This window comes from Haemorhous mexicanus, chromosome 2 (genome assembly GCF_027477595.1).
Source record: "Haemorhous mexicanus isolate bHaeMex1 chromosome 2, bHaeMex1.pri, whole genome shotgun sequence".
Lineage (NCBI taxonomy): Eukaryota > Metazoa > Chordata > Aves > Passeriformes > Fringillidae > Haemorhous > Haemorhous mexicanus.
In genome coordinates, this window is record NC_082342.1 from 31,801,011 (window position 1) to 31,820,062 (window position 19,052).

A 19,052-nucleotide genomic window follows, 5' to 3' on the forward strand; every position below is an offset into this window, starting at 1 on the left:
GGGGCCGCAGGACCCCTCCAAGGCTGTCCATGCCCGGCGCGGTCACTGCCACCGCCAGCCTGTGTGCGGGGAGCCCGCAGAGACTTTTGGTGCCTCCCCTGCACCTCGAGGCTTCCTGGCTGCCGGTACCTGCAGATGTACCTACCCCAGAGATACACATTCTCCCAGGCAACTAGAGACAGGACCAGAGCATGTAGTCTCAAGCAGTGCCATGAGAGGCTTAGGTTGGGCATCAGGAATTGGAATGGACTGCCAGGGAAATGGTGGAGTCACCATCCCCAGAGCTGTTTAAGGAAAGGCTGGATGTGGCACTTAGTGCCATGGTGGTGTACGGTCAAAGGTTGGACCTGATGATCTCAGAGGTCTTTTCCAACCTAGCTGATTCTGTGATACACGGTGTGTCCACGTACTCCATTCCTCCCTGTCACCCAGCACCCTGCTCCCTGCTGCAGCCTCCACCAGGAAACTCACCATCGATTTACACAGAGGGGAACGGTCCGCAGGTATAAGTACACTCCAATTATGCACATGCAACTGTATCATTAATTTCCCATTAAACAAAATCACATCCCCTAATGCCGCCTTATCCTCTGTTGAGCATTTTCATAACACTATTAATCTCAACAAAGAGGCGCAGTCCCGTCCGTCTCTCCCAGTGAACGTGTGGGTGTCAACAACGGCGCTCGTTGCCTCCGCTGTCCCACGCATGGTGGTGCGTGTGCACGTTTCGTCCCGTCACAGTGAAACGCACCGCAACACACGTGGAGGATTGGCTGTTTACAGTCTGCAACAGGTCGCTTACAGATCCTGTAACACAAGCCAGGCTTTGTCTTCTAAAGCTCACTGAAAACATGTCCACGGACACAGCGGGCACGCAGGTGTTCCATAATGCCATCCCATCACCTCGCCCGTGTGCCGAAGTGATTCTGACTACTGGCAAGCTCTCCCTTACCTGTGGATGCAGGCTGCGACCGCTGCCTCCCACCGACAACTCTGCCAAGATACCAGCAGGCTCCACCACCACATCTGCGTGCCCATCTCCGTTGCGTGCTCCCGCAGAGTTCCACAATGCACAATACGCATGAATGCAGCCACTCCGCAGCACGAGTTGCGCCTCCCGTGCCCTCGTTCCCACCTTGCCAGCAAAGACTAGACCAATACATCCCAACAGGCTGTTGTGTAATCCATGTTCCTGCGCATATAAAAATCCCACCTACCTCTCCAGCCATCAGCAGCATGCACCCTGTACTGTCCCGGTACATACCTCTGCCTACATGACAACTCTCATTTATCTCAGCTCCATGGAGGAAAAGTGGTATTATGGGATGTTTCTTGGTGGGGAAAGAGCACACTGCTCTTCCACAGATGCTATCCATCCTTTGCATGGATCAAGCATGACCATCCAGTGCTACAGAAACATGTGGTGGATGACACCACCACCAAACTCACATGGACCTCTGCAGGACTTCTCATTCCCTCTTGTGTGTACCGACAGCTGCAATCCCCTCTTAACAGGAGCCAGGCATATAGTCACACCAAATTCCTGAGCTGAGCAGCCCAGCACCCACCAGTGCCCACCAGCTCCATATCTGCCTCTTTCCCCCAGTGGCTTGGCTACAAGGGGAAAGGTGTGATCCTGATGAAGATCCTGCAAAGGAAGTTAAGTGCTGGGGCTCTCTCTGTAGGTGATTCCCAACGCTCATGCCAGCACGGTTATGGTCTGAAGAAGGCTGCTTGCTACTGGTTAGACAATGTGTGCCCCAGTGCCTTTGATGCTAAGGCATGAAGCTTCCCAATGAGCCACCACATCCCTGAAATCTTTCTCTGCATGACAAATGAACACATTTTTATCATGAATGTGCCCAAGGTTCCCCACCTCAGCTCCAACTCCTTTTTTCCTTTGCAACTTGAAGTTTCTTTGTCAGCAGAAATCTTAATTTTCCCTCAAGACAATAACTCCATATAGGATACACATTATTATGATTAAGGTGTTTTTACTCTTTGTGAGGGACAAGTAGATTAAATGGATTAAAAAATATATATATTTCTAAATATTTTCCTTTGATGAGGAAAGGATAGATTTCCATGAGTTAGATTTCCAGTTATTTGGCTGCTTTAAACTTGGAAGTTTCTGTACCTTACTGTGGTTCAATTACTTACCCAGTTTAATTGAATCTTTTGAGTTTATAGCGCTTGGCTTGAAAACAATTACAGCAAGATCTGTGTAATACAATCTTCCCTACCTGTACTGATGGGTGTCAACACCCTGAACAAGCCCACAGCACACTTCTCATGGGGAAAATGCCTGTAACATCTTGCTTTGGTGCTGCACCTGTGTTGGGAAATACAAACTGGCCAGAGGACCTTCAACACACCCCTGCCCAGCTCTGCTTCCAAGAACAACTGGGTGAAGTGGACTCTGTACTCCCACAGCAACAAGCTGGGATGACCTCTAAATTTCTGTAGTTTTGTGCATGGTCTAAGTTAGTCAGGGTTCAGGTCCCTCCATGGGACCCAGGAGAGTCCTGCCCCATCTTCCTCCACCTCATGGGCAGCTGCCCCTGTCCAGGCTTTTATCAGGCCCACAGACCTTTCTCAGTTTCACGTTTAATTTATGTTCACTTCTAAACATATTTCCCCAAGGTAACAAGAAGAACAAAGCTTTTGACATTATTTCACCCTGGAACTCAGGGCTGCAGGCTGGAAACCTCTGTCCTCTGTGTTTCAGCGGTGCCCAGTGTGGGACGCAAGGGTGGGAGGAAGGAACTCTAGAGTGTTTTGGAAAGAGACTCTCCAGCCTAGCATGGACCGTTCGTATGTGGGACACAGATAACGGACTACAAGCCTGACATGCTGGTGCTGCAGACAATGTGATCTGAAAGATCGGTTTATGGTCTTTCAGGCTATTTTTTGTCAGCTCCTCTTGCGTTCTGTAACCCATCAGAGGGGCTGATGGGTTTAGATGCTGGGCACTGCAATGCTGCCACTGTATTGCTTCATTTGTGGGCTGGGACACAGCCATACTTCTGTTCTCCTCATTTTTGCTGTTTCCCGGACTGAGCATTGCTCCAGCCAGTCTGTAATATCTGTTCTGTCAGGTTACATACAACCAGTAACATGAAAAATATCTTTCAGTGTCTGCGTAAAACCGGCAGCCCCTGATGTACCTGTGAATGTGATGCTGTTCTGCAAGGGCTGCAGCTACGTTTCACCTCTTCCTTTAACCAGTTTTGGCTGTTTGGAACTAATGTGGATGGACTTAATCCTGGTGTTTGCCATTCAGCAGCCCTGTAGGCTCTCCAGATCATACTGAGGCTCGTCATGACTGAGCTAAGGTTTTACCACTTCTGAGAAGGAACCCTGAAGATGCCAGGATTTCTGAGAAGCCTTGCTCTTTTGTTTTTTCTTTGGTAAAGCAGAGAATTTTGCCCTAGATAATTTTTTGAGCGGAGAGGGGGTATCAGACTCTGAGATAGGTAATTTTTACTTTGGAATTAGCAAGAAAATGGTTTAAACTTTCACTCAATATCCACTTATTGTCCCAGAGTCTGTGTCTCTTCAACTCCCAAGTCCCCCTGCCCCCATTTTAAACTATCTTCTAAGAATTCTGTATCCCCAGCACTAGCTGAAGTAACCGTTCTGGATTCTGCAAGTCTTTCCCCACCACTACAAAAGCTTTTTCCTCTGCCCAGGATACACTTCTCTGCTCTCAGCTTTCTACAAAGTCTCCATGGCAAGCTAAGGAAATCTAAATGACCAGTTTTCATCGTTGCTTTCTTCATCATGCACCCCGCTTCTATTTTTTTTTTCCTTATTTAGTTTGAGTGGGTTTTTTTTTTAAAGAAAAGCATGAGCTTACTTGTTTAGCCCACCGGAAGTATCTTTACTTTGGTGTCAGACATGGCAGAAAATGACATAGGAAAGTCTCCTCGTTTTGTGGAGAAAAAGACCGCCCTTCCTGTCATGTCCAAGCAGCTGCTCCTGCAGCAGACAAATGCCACTGGAACAAGAGGCAGAGAGCGACTTGCACACAGAGGATTTTGGAGCGTACAACCAGAATAAGGTCAAGAACATGTGCTCCTTTTGTGAGAACATCCTACTGTCAACGGAGGATCGAGTCACTCGCTAACAGCCACCTAGGTGAGGGCTGCCCATATGCCAGCGTGACTCTGCATCTACTTCCCGTTAGGGGAAGAGCATTTCAGACTTCGCTCAGCACTCGTCATGAGCCTCGTCTCCTGTTTTGCCAGGAGAAGGAGGGGGCAGGGAGAGCGGCGTGGCCGCGCAGCCGGAGCCGCACCGTGTCAGCCAGACGTGCACGGTGCAGCAGGCAGTGCTGGCTGCTCAGAGCTAGGCGGGGGAGAGACAGAGAAGATTGGGGGTTGCTCAGCCCCCTGGAAATCACAACGGCTGATCTCTATCTCTGTGTGCTTCGCTGGTTTGTTTGCTTTAAAAAACATCATATACTTGGTACTGACACCTATAGCTAAGGTTACTCGATATTTTCCATCACAAGTCTGTTTTCAGTTACTCAGAACTTTGCCAGACATCAGATACTCAGATTCGAATTTTCCATGTTTATGTTCACTTTTCTTTTCCTGAAGATGGAGGCTCTTAGTAAGGCGTAAAAAACAAATGCTATTTTGCAATTACAAAAATTTGACTTTGACACCAGTCTTTTAACATAGAATTATGTATATAATGAATAACAAAAGCTGCAAGCAACACACGAAAGTTAAGAATGCTTATTAGTTACCATTTTTAGGTTCTCATTTCTCTGAAGTGCCTTAGAGATGCCCTGATCCCTTCCCCTCCTCATGAAACAAATAGTTGGATCTAGCCAGGGAAGGAGCCAGCAGTCTCAAAGGGGCTGCAACAACAACCCACTGGTTTGAGCTGCCTGGACTGCAGTTCTGCCATTCCTATTTTTGCCTCCTGTATCAAAGCTGGTGCATGCTGGCAAAAAAATCACTAACACCGACTCACATCTCTTGAGCTCATTTAGCAGAAATACTGAAAAAACAGGCTGGGACAGAACTTTCCTTCATCTCCTACCTCCAGCTAGATCTGGGAGAGGTGTTTCCAGCGCTGCACCCAGCAACAACTGTGCTCCAGGGAACACTGCTAATTAGCCCGGAGGTTGCATTCCCCATTTGGCTGGGTGAGAACACCACTGCCGCTGAGCAGGGCCGATGGACTCGGGCTGGCTGGAGAGGAGGCGAGTCAAATCTCAATGGTGATACCTAAGTCACCATGGGCTCCAAACCGGGCAGGGCTTTGCAGAGCTGCCACCGGCACACGTGTCTGGAGGTTTTCTCTCATCCCGGGCAAGAACCAGACCAGGTACTCTGGGGCTGTGTCCCCGGTGCAGAAAGCAAGGATCACATGTGCTCTGGGACGGACCGTGCAGGGACATGTCTTGCTTTGTGCCATCCTTGTGCACGTTTCTCGAACTTAAAAGTCACAGCTTTGTGACACTCGGACTTAGACAGCAACTTTCTTCCTAAACACGATACGCTTGGGACTAATGTATAAATGAGACGCTGAGATGCTCCACAGCCCCACTTTGAATGGCTGTGGGTTTTTTCCCCTCCCTCAGCTATGCTGGGGTGAGAATTTGCTTGCGAGGGCAAGCAGGAGCCCACAGCCTCGCCGTGCTGGGGACCCGGCCGAGGGCTCCTACGGAGCCCACGTGCAGCTGGCAGCCACGAGCCCGCCCCGGCCCGTGCCCCGTGCCCCGTGCCCGGCGCATCCCGGCGCTCCCATCCTCCCGCCGCGCTGCCCCGGGGGGCGGTGGGGCCCGCGCGGCCCCACCCCGCATCCCATAATAGTTCACAAAGGCGACTCCATCCCATAATAGCCACCCACGGGAAACACACCATAGCAACCACCCCACCCCACCCCCGCGCCATCCCATAATACCCTGCCGGCTTTATTGGTCCCGACTAAGGAGGGCAGGGGGGGGCCGAGGCCGGACGGGGGCACCGCGGGGAGGTCCCGGCGGGCACCGCCAGGAAGCCTGGCTGGGGCTGCAGCCGCAGCCTCCCCCCGGCATCCCGCAGCACCCCCTCCTCCTTCCTGCTGCATCCCATAATACTTCCCAGGGAGGCAGCCCCGCTCTAAGGTAGAGCCATCCCATAATAGTGGCCCGGTCACACCGCGCTGGGAATGGTGCCATCCCATAATACTCTCATAGCCCCACACCGGCTGCGGCGGGCCCTGCCATCCCATAATAGCCGCCCGCTTGTCCCCCCCCCCCCCCGCTCCTTGTGGGGCATCCTCCCCATCCCATAATACTCCCCCCGGCGGCACGAGCGCCCGCCATCCCATAATATCCCCTGCCACCCACCTGCCCCCCTCCGGTCGCGGGAGGCCTTGCCATCCCATAATAGTCGCGGCTCGCCCTTCCCCCCCCCGCAGAAGGGCTCGCCATCCCATAATACTCGCCGCCTGCCATCCCATAAAGCCGCAGCTGAGGCCTGACCCCGTGGGCCAGAGCTCGCCTGCCCCGCTCGGCCCGGCTCGGCCCCCCGCCCCCCTCCTGTCTGCCCCTGCTGCCGCCACCGGCTCAGCTGCTTCGCCCCAGCCTCGCTGCTGTGCTCCTCTTTGGCTTCCCCCTCACCTGGCAGCCGCTGCTGCCCCAGCTGCCGCCTTGGCCACGCACACTCCCAGAGCCTTATCCTGGTGCTCCCAGCCCGCACTGGGCCCCTTGCCGCGGTGCCTTCCTCACTCAGCCCTCGGTGTCCACCCCGAGCCCAGGCGCTGCCCGCCGGCCCGGCCACCATCGAGTCAGCAGAAAAGCACAAAGCTGGAGCAAGTGCCGTGCCGTGCAGTGCTGTGCTGTGCTGTGCTGGCCATGATGCCCGTGACATGGTGGGTGCGTGTCTGGTTCGGACAGAGCCCCTGCTGCCGGGGGGCCTGGGGCCGCGCTGGCACGGCCTGTGTGACCACTGAGCCCTGACCTAGTTTGCCAGGTGCTGTGCGGCTGTTGGAAAGGCCTCCCGATCCTTGCCCGTGGCCACTGTGTGCTGCGTTGGGGTCAGCTTGCTATCCACTCACATCCTCATTATCATGCGTCTGTTACAGAAGATAACTCCACATCTTGCCATCCGCTCATATTGAGTGTATTTGTTTTACTTCTGAAGGCAGTTTTTACCGCTGTCTTTGGGTTTTGCTTTCAGCCCCATCCCCGCTTTTGTGCCCCAATTGGTTTTAGTGTTGTGGACCGCAGGGAGTGTTTCGGAGCTGCTCCATTCAGAAGAATGGGTTCTTTCACTACCTGCCATTACAAGTACAGCTCAGCAACGTTTACTTCTTGTTAAAGCCAGCACATGTGTCCTGATAGCTAAGAGAAGAAAAGGAAGTGTAAGCCCCAGAAGCTGAAATAATGACATGTAAAAGGCTGATACACAGCAAAGAACCAAAAAACTGTCATTGCTCATACTCTGAACAGAAGCAACAAATTATAGACTTCGTGGATTAAAAGGTGGGCTGGGAAATAGTAATGCACGGTGACAAGAGAGTGAGGTGTTTCCTTGTTGGATGAGATGCAGTAAAGATGCCTGCATCCCTTCAGTCAGATCCTGGCAGAACATTCAAAGGGATGAGGTCTTAGAGCAGCAGTAGCAGCAAGTTTGGATGCTGCTGCACAGAAAGGCAGGAAGCATTCTCTTTTCCCTGTGAGAAACCCACGGCTGCTGTGCTTCCATCAGGGAAGGTGCTCCATCGGGCCTCGTCCTGGTGAAACCAGAGAAGGGGTCTGCCAGGAGCACGCCCATGGCTGCGTGCCCATCGGTGGCCCCAGCGGTGGCCACCGGCACCGGCAGTTCTGCTGAGGTGTGGTCCCTTTGTCTGTTGGCTTTCCGGCTGCAAATGCAGGAGCCCCCTTTACAAACTCTGTGTTTTACAGGGAGTCCCTCTGTGGCAGATCTGTTTTACAGGGAAAATGTCTGCAGGGGAGTATGAGGTGGTCGAGGATGGAGTCTGCAAATTGCTGCCTGTTTCATTCTGCCTGTCATATGTTTTGTTTGCAGATGATCCTCTGGCATCTGTGAGAAACAAGCGAGCAAACACGCAGCACTCCACTACCTTGGAGAGGGAGCTCTGGCCTCAGAGAATGGAAGCCCTGAGTGCTTATGACAGTTCTTCCTACTTGGTTTTTTTTAAGGTTTCTGTGCACTTGGGCACCTACTAAGCTGGTCTCCAGCCTGCCTCCTTGGGAAGATACCTGTTTTTTCCTTCTTTTACCTAGAGAGTAGCTGAAGGGCCAAGTGAGGTTGTGCCAGTTTGAGTTAACATAGAGCTTTGGTTTGCAGTGTAGGGTCCGTACCACACCATTTGCATGTGATGTATTTAAAGCAACTTTACATCTGTTTAGTAAAACATCAGGAATGCCTAATGCAGAGGACAAACCTAAACTGCTCCAAGCCTGGCTTTTAATTGGATAAATCTGCGGTTTGCGCACACACTTAGTGGAAATCCGTCACAGTTTGGGTGCTCCCGTCCCCTGGCTGTTCACTACTGACCTCCTGCAGTAGATGTTGCTCCTCTCTTGGCTCTGGCAACAGAGCAGATGTGCCTGCTCAGTGCCTGCTGCAGTGGGAAGTCCAGCTTTTCATGGCACGACAGCTGCAGGAGGAGGGCTGTTCTGACTGCAGTGGCCGTGTACAGACCCTGCTGGAGCATCCCACTTGTCAGGGCCTGCCCGCCCTGCCAGCAGCCATTTCCTCCTCTCCTCCTGTTCTCCTCAGCCACCATGTCAGGTCCTGTACTGTGCAGCCTTTCCCGTCTTGCACCTCTCACAGGCAGCCAGGGTGAGTGCTGCAGCCCGGCTGCTGCCCCAGGGAGCAGGAGCCGCATTTCTGCAGGAGCCAGAGTTGCCACCCAGCGTCTGTGAGCTGCAGGCGGGCACAGGAACGGCATCGGCGTCCCGGGCAGCGAGCCATGCCAGCCTGCAGGCTCTCAGTTTGATTGCACTCAGGGAACAGGTGCCTCATCCTTTAAGAATACACCAGATTTAATTATACCACTTCAAAATGTTCTGTCTTAGGTGAGGCTTTGCACATGTCCACATTAGCTGTTTATGGAGGTGTGGCAAGACTTTTTAAATGGATTGATTTACACTGGTGACATTGCTAACAGACCAACCACGTTAGGAAAAGCTCCAGCTTTTGCCTTTGACCTTCTCTCTTTCCACAGAAATATTTTAGGCTTCGTGTGTGAATTTGTTTCCAGCTATCAGGCCTCATTTCCCCATCTGCCTCACAATTCAGACAAAGCTTCTGAGAAGCCCTGATCTATGGCAAAGCAAGTCCTGTATTCCTGCCTTACTCTGAAGCTGCTGGGGACAGCAATGTGATTGATCCCCGAGTGGCAAGTTCAAAGTGCAGGTTTTAGCAAGGAGAAATTTACCAGCAGAGATGGAATTAGACAGACTGGGCATTCCCACTGTAAACCATTCAGTTGCTTGTAATTTTTATGATTGGAGCTGAAATGTTCCATTCTGGCTGTCTGCCTACATCTGATTTTTTTTTATAATTTTTGTTTTCTTTTAAAATATGGCTTCAGCCTGTACATTAAATCCACTCAGGGAGAAATAAAAAAAGGCAGAGCAAAACATTTTGGATTTGAGTGTTAAAGTGTACGTTAAAAAGAACAGTCTTTTGCCCAACTGCTTTGGAGGAGGAGGCTGAAACCTATGAAGGAGAGCTGTCCTTACGTCAGAGCTACACTACTCACTATCCCCATGAAAATCCATGCCAAATTTTGATCAATGATAAGCCTTTTTTAAAAAAATCCATTTCACACAAGCTCTGTAGGGACATTTGAGATTTTCCCTGTGTAGTTCATCCAAGATCTGCTGTCAACACTGTGTCACAAAGGTGGGGTAGGGCTGTGTGAGTGCCAGCCATCTTGTGTAGGGACCCAGCCGCTGGTGACTGCTCTGGGCCAGGCAGGGGGAAGGAGGAGCAGCTGAGTGAAAGGAGAACAGCAAGTCCCTTGGGGAAGGGAAACATGGAGAATAGATGAGGGCCAGGAGGCTTATGATACTGTCTGTTGTGAGGATAAAGACAGAAGGAGTTACTGGAAAACAAAGGGATGGAAGTGGGAGAAAAGAACCTTGACTTGCTGAATAATGTGACTAGATGGAAAATTAGAGTACATGGGATTATAAAAATCAAGAATAATTGCTGTAGTGGAAGCAGGGCCTAGAGAGAGGGAAGACTATTTGAAAAAGCAAGCAGCTAGTCTTGGAAGCTGTGGAGAGAGCAGCAGTATCGGAGCCAGTGAAACGAGGAGAAAAAGAGGAGCTAAAAATGGTAGGAGGGGTGTAACAACACTGGATGTGGAGATAGGAAAGAACAAGCTGTGCCAGACTCATTAAGGAACCAAAGAGCAGGAAGAGCATTCAGATAACCGAACAAGGAGACCTGAGGCAGGGGGGTGGGCAAGGAGCTGGCCAAACAAGCACTACTGACCATCTTGTTCCAGGGGCACAAGCAAACCTTTAGGTTCCTGCATCTCCTCATTGTTGAGTCATGATTCAGGAATCCTGGGGCTGGCAGCACTTCTATCCTGAAATCTAAAAGGAGAGAAAGAAAAAGAATAAAAAGACAGAGGGGATTCTACAACAGTTTCCAAGCTGTCATTCTCCACATGAAAAAAACACAAATCAGTTAGTCCTAAAAAAGATCTGATTCCTTCACCAGCCCATACATGACATCCTGAGACCATCTTAGGGGCAAAAGAGCATCCTTCCTGGTCCCCACAACCTCATTTGCTCCCTTTCCAGACTCCTTGATAATGTCACAGAGACTGGACCTAATGAATGAGGACTGTTTGTTTTAAAGTCAGTGCCTAACAAATCCTGGCTTTATTTTTTTTTGGGGGGGGGAGGGGTTGAGTGAGCAGATCTGATAGAAAGCTCTTTATATATAAAAGGGATAAGGTGCTCCCAGCATCTGTGCTCTACCTTTTCCTAATTCCTGTGTGCTCTGCTCACTTCCACAAATTTCCATATCTGCCCTTCACACTTGCTTGCTGCCCAGGCTGTAGGGGGTTTCACCAGGGCAGGAGACAGGGACGCCTGATCTGGATGTGGTCCATCCAAAATTTGTTGAAAGCTGAGTGATTTTTCTCCTTTATCCATCTTTTTCAAAATCTGTGAAGCCACAGAGGGTGAAGTGGGACAGGCTGAGAGTGACTGAGCCCTACGAGGTATGCCATTCCCAGAGGTTTGTCTGTCTCTACAACAACACTTGGTATGTGTGCTGACAGATGCAGTCACCTAGGCTTGAAGCAGAAACAAGAATGACATTAAGAAATTTCCCAGAGCAGCACATAGGGACAATGTCAGATGTTAAAGTTGGTCTTCAAGTCTTGTGCTACTGTATTTTTAAAAACAATTCTTTAGTCAACAGCCAAATATACTCCACCAGATACCCAAAACAAGGACATTGCACCTCACCAACATAGTTTCCAGTTTACCCTGCCCTAGCTGCATGTACAGGCAAGTGGAATCTCTCTTTTTGTAATTTGACCCCTTTTATGGATGCTCAAGCTTTTTTCTTCCCCTTTCCCTGTCCCTCCCCTCCCCCCCCCCTTCTCTCCCTCAGAGAAGCTGTGGGAGCAACAAAATATAAGAAAGAGATGCTGACTTTCCTTGACTAGCTTTCTCTTCAAAATTATACCCTGGAAATAATTCCCTAATCTGTCTGGGAAAGAAACTTGAGATGGATTTGATGCAGGCTTGGTGCAGGACAAGGAGTATCTGCTGCACCCAGGAGCTACACAAGATCAGCAGGCTGTAAACTCCAAATGGCTGCAGGTTCACACACAAGCAAGGCCCCATCAGCTTCCAAAAGCATCCATCACTGTGGCATGTGTCCAAGGAGATGAGACAAAAGGCCATTCTGGACATTTGCTGTGGCATCCAAGCACAGAGCTCGTGCTATGAGGATCCTGTGTTCTTGGTAGGGTCACTGTGCTGTCGATTTCTCAAAATACTCCTCTGGTAAAGAGCACAAGCGTCTTCTCCAATAGGTCTCAGAGCCTTTCCCATTTCTTTCAGACTTTGTTGCAGCCTGATGTCTCATAGGCAGCCTTGGAAATTTGAAACATAAAGCAGGACAACTACCCTCTGCAGCACTCTGCTGCTTCCAGGAGCTTGGCATGGGGAAGAGCTGTCTGTCAGACTCCGAGATCCACACCCACCACCCTGCTCACCCTGACAGGCAGGAAAAGCAGTACAAAACTCAGATCAAACCATCAGCGCTGAGGAAGTTGTTTCTCAGGATCACTAATACCACCACTGTGCTAAACACAAGCCAGTAGGAAACACTTTTCTTTATTAAATTATTTTTTATTTTCTTAAGTTGGTGAAGGCTACCCCCTATAGAGGGCTACGGAAGTCAACCCAAGGACAGAAACAAAAGTGGTGGAAAAGGCAGGCACAATCAGCTTCATCCTGTGTTTTGGTGTCCTTGGGAAATTGCTCTCCCAGCTGAATTACATTTTTGGTGGAGAGCCCCTCAGGTTTTTGCAAGAGTAGTTTTTCTTAGTACTTTCAGATTGCACGTCCAGAAAATGGCATGAGGAGGACAGCATGGAGGGAACAGAGAGCACATGGTCAGGTTGGAAGAAAGTGAAACAGAGAATTGTATCTATGACAGGGCCCTCCAAAGCTTCAAAAATAGCTCGAGTGATGAGCCTGACCATTTCCCTTTGAAGCACTGATGTCACCCCGCCTGTGGCAATGATCCACTTTCCAGACTGACACTATATTGCTACTGGCAGTTACTCTGAAATTAAACTCAATAAATACCATTTCTAAATTAAGTAGCCTGAGAATTTTCCCATTGCTTCTCCTATATTTAATTCTTCCTTGTCCAGTAAGTCACGGTGTCTCACCCATTGCCATAGCTTTACCTCACCATTTAGGAAACCATATGAATACCAGTGATAGGACTTGAGCATCACACAGTGGCAAGCTAAATGTGGCATTCTTGTAGAAAAGCAGAAATTATCCTGTCCTGGTACATAACTACAACCATTAGAAAGTACAAAGTGCATAATGACAGAATGGCCTGTGCCACTTTTTGTCTGCCTTACCCCTTTACTTTCTAAATTTCTCAATCACATTACCTCTAAGATGGCATTTTCCCCTTGATTATAGCTGTGGGCTCTTTCACTAGGTAATAAACTTCATGTAACCAGCCACCAGATCCACTGATGTTTTTCTCTCACTGTGTTTCTTCCCCACATCATTTACCTCCTCTGGAGGCTGGTCCTTTTGGAGCACCAAGTGTGCTCCTTGGTGGTTCAGGTTACATTCCAGATGTGCAAATAAGGTGACCTGGTGAAGAAGACCACCTCCACTTCCCAGGCCAACAAGAAATGCCTTGCCACCTTTTGCAACATGACCCCAAACAAGCTGGCTTGTGGCAGCGCAGGTCCTTTTCCTGCCTGCAAATTGTCACCAATAATTTTGGCAAGTGCTAATGAAGCATTGTTACTGCAAAATATCCCCCACATGTTTTCCAGTTGCAAGTCTCCCATAGCATCCTGGGTGCACAGTGCTGCTTTCACCAGCTGTACTGCAGGGACTGCTGTCCCTCAGCTGTAGCAGCATGTTTCCCCAACACTTCTCTCTCTCTCTTTTTTTTTTTTTTTTTTTTAAACCTCCCTGTTGCCTCTGAACAGGCTGTAACTGGGGACTCAAACACGCTGAAATTATGCAAATCGTCCCACCGGGTTTTTTGTAATGCTAATTATATCAAATGCATGCTCATCAATGAGAATGTCTAATTCCCCTTGCTCATTATCTAGATGTCGCACACTGATATAGAAGCATCTGAAAAAATTAATCTCTTCATAACACAGTATTTGTGAACCCCTTGCCAGCACCTTCACAGCTCCTGCCTTTGCCCCGGGACACCCAGATGATACTGGGCACGAGCACATGCACCAAATTGTCCCCAAAATCACCACTCCTTTGCTCCTTCCTATAGAGGAAGGAAGCCTTATCATGAGGCTTTGGTGTTTGATTCACAGAATTGCTTAGGTCTTATATTTGTGACTTAAATCAACAGGAGTGACATGATGCATATGTGCTATATAGCCCTCCAGAAAGTGGCATTTGAAGTAGTTCAGAACATACATTTTAGCTACTAAGTTTCCTGCCTATAAAATTGTAATAATACCTTATCAGCTAATGGGCCTCCTGAGAATGACGTTGATTCAAATTTATAAAGCCATTGGAAGCAGGGATGGTAAACACTACAGAAAAGCAGGAGAAGACCAGTAGCCCTGTTTGCAGAATGGAGTTCACATATGTGTGGTAGAGAGCTGATGGATTTGTATACAGCATAGAAAAAACCAAAAATCAGGGAAAAATGTAAAACACCACATTTTTTTCTCTCTGTGACTTTTTTTCCTCTCTTTTTTTCACCTGTCCTGATGCTCTTTCTACATGGTGAACGAAGAAGGGACTTCGAGAGGAAAACAATCTGTCATTTTGTAACAAAGGACAACCGTGGCACCTATGCACAAGCAGATCGGGAGGGGAAAAGTCAGTCTGGCATTTCTCGACTCAAAGCGCAGGGCTGCGACACCTTCTGTGGGGCTGTGCTTTCATTTACCGGAGTGCTCCCCGAATGTGTGAGTTCAACGTTTGCCAGGTCCTGATCAGGTAAAAAACCCTCAGGAAGACCCTGACCCGTGCCACGGGCTAGATGACTTCCAGATGTTTTTTTCATTCTGTTCTTAACGCCTTACGGGGATGTTACCATCCTGACAACAAACTTAACTCCTTTTCTCCCCTTGCTCCCAGCGAAGAAGCACTCACACATTTACTTATCTCAGTTTTACAGCTTCTTGCCTTTATTAACATTTTTTTTTTCTTTACAAATTTATTTTCTTCCAAAAGCTGAGAGGAGCTGCTTTGCCCCGGTGCATCTGGGAGGGGGCCGGTGCTGAGGGAGCGGACGCCCCGGCCCGTCCCGAAAGCGCCGGGGGCTCCGTGTGCCCGTAGCCCTTCGGGGGTCCCGCGGGTCCGGCCCGAGGCGCCGCCGGGGGCCGCTGTTGGCCGCGGAGAGCGCGGGGCGGGCGGGGAGCGGGGCGGGAGCGGAGCCTCCTCCGGCCGCCTCAGCACCGCCTCCTTTCCCCTCCCCCCGCCTCCCCCCTTTTTTTTCCTTTCTTCTTTCTTTTTTTTTTTTTTTTTTTTTTCTTTTTTTTTTCCCTTTTTCCCCATTTTTTTTTTTTTTTTTAACATTGTGTTAGAAAACCTCTTTTATCATCACCTGGAGATGAAAAGTTTGGTCCTCTACCTCCACCCCTTGCCCTCCTTGGAAGAAAAGTTCTTCCTTGTTCCTTTGTTTCAGGGGCTCAAGTGGAGGGTTGACTGCCCGTGCTTCAGGGGACGGCTTATGCAGTTCAGGGAGGTTTTACAGCTACAGTGGGAGCCCTGTCACTGTCACTGTCTGAAACAGGTAAAAGCAGTGACAGCTATGCATGACTTTAGTGTTTGCAGACTCCCAGATAACCTCAAACAAAATCACCAGCATAGCAGGTTCGTCAGTGATATTACATTATTTCTTCTTATTTTGCTTTGGAGCCCTCACTGATCACGATCTCGCTGCTCAAGATGTTGTGCAAACCAACCAAACAAAAAAACCCAATCACTACCTAAAGATCTCTCCGAGTGTAAGAGCAGAGACAGTGGAAATGTGGGAAACAATAAGGAAACCCTGAGCCGGTTTTGGTCAGCAGGACGTACAGCAGCATCGGCGCAGTGGCAGCCTGGCCTCTGCTGAGATGCTGTTAGCACTGCAGAACACACGAGTTTTCAATAAAGGCTTCAAAAGCAACACACAAAATGTGAAGCTTTCGCTGCACTCAGCCACAGGATCAAGGACTCTGCAGCTAAAAGGCAAGCAGGGTATGCAAAGTGTAATCCGAGCAAGAAAAACTCCGGGAGGGAAAGATAATGAAAATATGCCTCAGATGACAGATCAGCATCTGTAACACAAGGTCAGGGAACCATACAATTATTTAGGTTGGAAGGACCTCTGGAGGACATCCATTTCAACTCCCAGCAATAGCGGGGGGAGTGGAAGGCAGGTGGTACCTCCCAAGCTCAAAGCAGGCACAGCTGAAGTTGTTCAGGGCATTTGTAATACAAAATACATGTTTTGTTATAGGGATACATCTAGTGGTGGGAGGCACACAGCCAGTACACAGTGGAAGGAATAAAAACAGTAATAAAAGCAATTTGAAGATAAGGTCTGGCTTGTTCTGGGACTTCTGAAACATCTTTTCTCACAGCTGACTCACAGAACTCAGAGTATCAGAGGGTTTCTAGAAAGTATAAAATATATTTTAATATTAATAGTCATGATTAAAAGTCATAGCAATACTTTTATTTATCATCCAAGTAGGGAACCATTTCCAGAAGCATAGGACATACCCATTCTGGAAGTCAAAGGAGTTGAAATCCTTATGTATTTGTCCATTTTTGCAGATACTGTCTGATCCATACAGAATAAGTGTTCTGTGTGCCTTTGCCATCTCTCTGACCTTTCACTTGTTTAGTCTTACTTGATCAGGAGATGTTTGTTTAATGTTCACATCTGCAAATAGCATGAAGTACAGGGAAGTAGTGAATGGCACCTTTTACCTCTGACATACTTAACAGGAATTCAAGAACTGTCACAGTAGAATGTAGAGGGTCGCCTATACAGGTTGAAAAGACTTTGCCAAGCTTATATTCCCATTTAACTTTCCCTTCTTGAATATCATTGCTTCATGTAGCTCCTGTTGTTCTAAACACAAGCTTTCAAGTGGTTCTGTTTTGTATTGTTGGACATCATCATGCCCTAGAACTTTCAGATTTGTTTGTCTGGGTTCTTTTATACACTGACTAAAAAAGAAGCCATAAAAAAAGCAAGATAAGGGTGAATGACTCATTTCACTAAAAGACAGCACATACATGTGCTATTCCTTATCACCATGTGATGGAACAAAAAACTCCTGAAGCTTACAAAGCAAAAATGCGGAAGCAGAAACTTAGCTAACACCAATTCTCTCTGTCAAACATGAAAAATATCCCAAATCCCCTCTAGAATCCAAAGCAATTACATTTGACTAGAATCCTCAAAACCAAAACAAAACTAATGCAAGCTGAAAAAGACTGAATACCCAAAGGACAAAACACAACTATCTACATGTAACAATTAAGCAAAACCTTCAGAACCCCAGAGTCAGGAGTTCTTCTGCTGCATGTAACATGACCAGCAGCCCTCTTTATTGTTAAACTGGTTGATGAGATTCATTAGGAGATCAGCTTTGCAGTTATTTATAATTTAGTCAAAATATTTGAGCTAAAATTTCCTCTGCTGGAGGTGGAATATTTATGAAATGTTCCAGGTAAAAATAGTTCCACTATTTTCAGGAATAAAACTACAAGAAAATATCATGTTTTCTGGTGTGCTTTTTGAGAAGTTGCGTGCTGCGGAGGATACTGTAACTTCAGCAGAGGAGCGGCCTCTTCCGAAGGAGTGGCATCTGCCAGCTGACATTTCATTCATACTTGGCAAGCTTGCCAAGAGAAGGCAGAGCCAGACTCTGCTCGTGGCCCTGAGAAAGCACAACAGCCATGACTTGCAACAATCCTGGTGAGCATTAGGAAAAGCCTCTCCCCAGGGCATGTTTCAGCACTGGTGTGGGTACCTCAGCAAGCTGAGGAATCACCATCCCTGGAGGTGCTCAGAAGACACCTGGACAAGGCTCTGAGAAACCTGAACTGCCTTGGGGTCCCACATTCTCTCTGCTCCTGGATTTGGCTGTACGAGCTTGGGGACAGGTCAGAGGCAGTGGAGCTGAGGGCAGGCTCTTCCCTCTGATGACTTTGGGGAGAATTTCCAGAAAGCTCTGCTGGAGCCTCAGCCAGGACTGACCCCCTGCCCCAGGAGATGCTTTTAGGCTGGTGCCCTTGGCTCCTGTCTGAGGAGTCTGGCCTGTGCCTGACCGTGCAATCTGTGGATCTAGACCTGTGGATAGGCTTCCTGGCCTGACCCAAGACCTGCCCTGTCATGGACTTATCAGACAATCTCTGGACTGTGGCTCACCTTGGTTCCTGCCTCCAGACCCAATCCTGATGCTGACTTGACTTCTTATTTTGACCTTGGACCTGCCTCATCACCACAAGCTTGTGTGATGATCTGGATTCTCAGCTGCACCCGGCTATCTGCCTACTCCTGACTTTGTCCCCTTGCTCAGATGCTTTCCCTTCCTGGCTAAGTCTCTTCCTCTGCCTGTGATCTCAGCTCTTATATTCCTTTAGGGAGCTGCCAACCCTCACAGCCCCCAGCAACTTGCTGTGAGCAGGCAGTCTTGGTAGAGACCTCCAGAGGTCCCTTCCCACACTAATCTTTCTGTGAACTTATAACAGCACTCTAGCCAAGTTAAAACAAAAGAAAAAAAGTAACTGCTCTGGGCAGGGAAGAAAATATAGTGGTGAAAACATTGTGTTGATGCTTAGGGGCATGGAGCATTAGACTAGGGAAAGGAGAAAGGACCAGAGGGACAGGGACAAGGAAAGGGGTCTAGAAAGGATGAAGGTGGTAGAAGGTTTGAAAATGGGCAGCAGTGCATCTGCTGTAATATCACTCCATTATCCCCTAAATCCCAGGACAAAAGGGTAGCAGAAGAGATGCACACAGCCCTGTTTCCACTCCAGCTACACTGTGTCACTGTGTCACATTCATGGCAGTCCTGAGTCTTTAAAATAGGAATATCTACTGCCCTACAAGCCCTCTTCCCCCTCCCTCCCTGCATCTCTTGGGTACCATTAAATGTTCTTCATCTGCAAATGGATTTCAAGGCTGCTCTGCTGGTGATGCATGGGCTGAGCAAGGGGACAGGGCTGGCTCATGCAGGGCGTATGTCTCACAGGCAGGCACAAGGATGTCTCTGTGGAGAGGCTCATCATCTTCTTGAAGATCTGCTTCTGCAGTCATCTCTCATAAAAGAGAGAGTCTTCAAGGGAGACTGCA